The sequence below is a fragment of the Mesocricetus auratus genome, unplaced genomic scaffold (assembly GCF_017639785.1).
Source record: "Mesocricetus auratus isolate SY011 unplaced genomic scaffold, BCM_Maur_2.0 Super-Scaffold_100020, whole genome shotgun sequence".
Classification (NCBI taxonomy): domain Eukaryota; kingdom Metazoa; phylum Chordata; class Mammalia; order Rodentia; family Cricetidae; genus Mesocricetus; species Mesocricetus auratus.
In genome coordinates this window covers 23,570,914-23,574,540 of record NW_024429201.1, presented here as the reverse complement: position 1 = coordinate 23,574,540, position 3,627 = coordinate 23,570,914, and positions in this window count along the sequence as shown.

The following is a 3,627-nucleotide window of genomic DNA, read 5'->3' as shown; positions in this document are numbered from 1 at the left end:
CCAGGGCAAGAAGGGGCGGAGTGACAGAGGACAGAAAGTGGGGTCTGAGGCTAAAGGAGCCAGAGAAGGAGAGTCCGGGGAGCTGACAAGTGTTTGGGACCAAGGGTCTCAGCCCGCAGACTAAGAGCTGTTAACACTGGCACTGCAGGGTTAGATACGGGAGGGGCTGCAGGGGACTGTGAGCCAGCTTCTGCCTGCCACTCCAGTGGCTCACTGCTGCTAGTCAAGCTTCACTATTTTTTGCTGCTTCGGCGCCTGGTATTTCTACTCAATTAAAAAGAACCCTCAGTCAACAGGATGGGGGTCACGCCACTTCCAGCAAGCGGGTTTTTGTTTGTTTGTTTGTTTGTTTTTGGCAGCGGGAGGGGCGGGGGGGGGGTTCAAGGCAGGGTTTCCCTGTGGTTTTGTTGGCTGCCCAGCCTGGCCTCGAACTCACAGAGATCCGCCTGCCTCTGCCTCCTGAGTGCTGGGATTAAAGGCGTGCGCCACCACTGGCCTGAGCAAGCAGGTTTTGACTTTCAACAAAATAAAGCCCCCACTTTTTTTTTTTAATACAATGCTGGGGACTCTACTACTGAGCTCTACCCCAACCCCTCCCCCAAACAAACAAAATACCTCATAAGCCTGGGTTTTCTAATTCTTAAGTGTTGAGAACCAGGGATACAAGCTAAGTGCCCATTGCAGCCCCTGACACACAGTCAATGCACATTGCATTCCAGTCATTACCAAGAACCTGCCAAGCATTCTCCCTGAGCTAGGTGCTGAAGAAACAGCCCTGGGGGACACAAACAAGGACCCTTGCCTTCCAGCACTGCACAGCACTTGGTGACGGCTGAGGATCTGCTACACACAGGAACCCTGCAACTCTCCAGCCTTCCTCTTCTCCCTCCAGTCAAGGACAGCTGCCTGCACTGGATTCAGTGAAAGCCCTTCCCTGCTCATCTCTTCAGTAGCTGCTGGGGCGCAGCTCAGTAGTAGAGCATTTGTGCAGGTATGCGCGAGACCCTAGATTTAATTCACACATAGAAATAATAAAAAGGGCCGGGCGTTGGTGGCGCACGCCTTTATTCCCAGCACTTGGGAGGTAGAGGCAGGCGGATCTCTGTGAGTTCAAGGCCAGCCTGGTCTACAAGAGCTAGTTCCAGGACAGCCTCCAAAGCCACAGAGAAACCCTGTCTCGAAAAAAACCAAAAAAAAAAAAAAAAAAAAAAAAAAAGAAATAATAAAAAGGAAGTCAGCACACTCCTTGGATCACTGACAATTCGATGTGTGCCTCTGTTTATAAAATACAGAGACTGCGCATCCTACAACTTGCCTTTAGAAATCAGAAAGCACTGTGGGATTTTTATCAGTGTACAGGGTCTCCATTTGAATGGATACAAAGACAGTGGGCTGCATCATAGTTTAACCAGCCTCTGCTTCAGGAGAGTTAGGTTACCTGGCCAGCGGGTCACCTGCCTTCCAGTATCTGCTGCCTCCTCTCCGCTGTCCACTGAACCTCAGCAGTTCTAACAGAAACATGCTGGACTCCACCTTTCGGTTCATGACTGGCTTACACCAGCTGTGGCCACTCAGCATTGCTTGCTTTGAAGGAGTCTCTTGGGCATAGTAAGAAGTGGGCAGTGTCAGTCTGAGGACACTTGCCTTCCTATTCTTCCTAAGACACGACTATGTCCAGAGTTCCAAAGTCACTTTACCACAAGTCAAAAATATGGCAAGGTGGGGAGTCAGTGGACAAAGCCTGAGCCTGATAAGCGGGTGCACACAGAAGTACTTCTCTCTCCGAGGAATCCAATGGCCTCTTATTTTAAAGCCTGAAAAAGCAATTGCAATGCTGATTCTAAAATTCAAGCAGAAATGAAGGTGACACTTTAAGAGAAAAATACACATATGGCCAGGTTCCTGGGAGATTGTGTCCACATCCCTGAGGACACCTGAGGGCTAGGTTCAAAACTGCTCCCAGGCACCCTTCTATCTCAGAACTTCACAAAGCTCCTCGTGCCTTCTGTTTTCCTGTTTGGGATTTCTACCTTCCCCCTGGCCCTGGGAAACATGCCCGACTAACCAGTCAGTAGTCTTTCACGTGAGAAACTGGAGCCTTCTGAGTGCATTGAAGCAATCTGAAGTTCAGAATCAGGGTAAAAAGGAAATTCTGGGAGTAACCCTGTTCCAAAAGCTGGGAGGAAGTCCTCTCTTTGAGGAGTGATTCCATTAGATACTTAATACCACAAAATGATTTCCATTAAAGTGGATGGCTTCTTCAGTCCTCAACTGCAAATTCCTCATGTTCTGGCCAAAAATAAGACGTTAAGTTGCTTAAAATTCAGTTAACTTGTAGTTCAAATTGAACTAAGCACTTAAGAGCTATTATATAAATTAGCAAATCTGCACTTCAGGAATAAAGTACTACTTAAAATTTTCATTTAAAACAATTTTATGTATAATCCAAATTGTATATAGCTCACATTTATGCTTCTAAAGCAACAGAAGCTCTTACATGTTCTATTGTTGACAGTTTACTGACTGGTTACATATATGTCTCTTTTGTTATCTAACAAGACATGTGAGAAAAAAAATCCCAGACAGAAATGGAGACATTTATTCAGTCCACTAATAATAGACAGTGAAACCCTGAGCCTTTAGACCTGTAGTGGCTTAAGAAAGCAAGTACTGCTGGGTGGTGGTGGCGGTAGCCATGGCAGCGCACACCTTTAATCCCAGCACTCGGGGACGCAGAGGCAGGCGGATCTCTGTGAGTTTGAGGCCAGCCTGGTCTACAGAGCCAGTTCCAGAACAGCCTATAGAGAAACCCTGTCTAGAAAAAAAAAAAAAAAAAAAAAAAAGAATGCAAGTACTATGTACATATATTTCAGTTTTTACTACTGTTTTCTAGTTTTCATTTTCTTACCAAAAATGCCTATGATAAAAACACTTCCCCCCAAAGTAGACTAAAGGTGGTAAGTAGTCATTTTACTAAGCATGTGAGGAAGACCCACACCTATTCTGAAGGACCTACTATTACCTATTCAGGAAACCAGAACCAAAATATACTTGTGATTTCTATTTTAGAGAAAATAATCAGACCATTCCTGCTGCCTCCAAGTGTGGTGTGTGTGTGTGTGTGTGTGTGTGTGTGTGTGTGTGTGTGTGTGTGTGTGTGTATGCGAGTGTACATGTACATCTGTGTATGTGGAAGGCACAAAGAAACACTATCCAAATGAGGAATTACAGGGCCAAATTCTCCCGCCCTAGTGCTCTGGGGACTTGTCAGTTGGTCTTCTTTCTCACCTTTAACTATAACTGACTTCTTGGCACCCACCCCAAATGCCCCGTACCACTAGGGGGTAAACCCACAGGCAAACTTTCACTTGGAATTATTTCTGTGACTGTATCTCTTTCAAAATTTCCTGTACTTTTTTCTGAATCGTGAAGACATTTCTGTCTTGCAGATGGGGAGTTACAATTTATACTTATTGCCAAAGAGACAATTCCAGTGTCAACTTCCCAGTTAACAGTTGGGGGTGATGGGAACAACAGTGGTAAATGAGACACCTGTCCCCAAAGGCCATTGGTCTGCCAATGCAAAGGGGAAAAATTCTGGTGGGTTGCAAATACAAAGGAGACGAG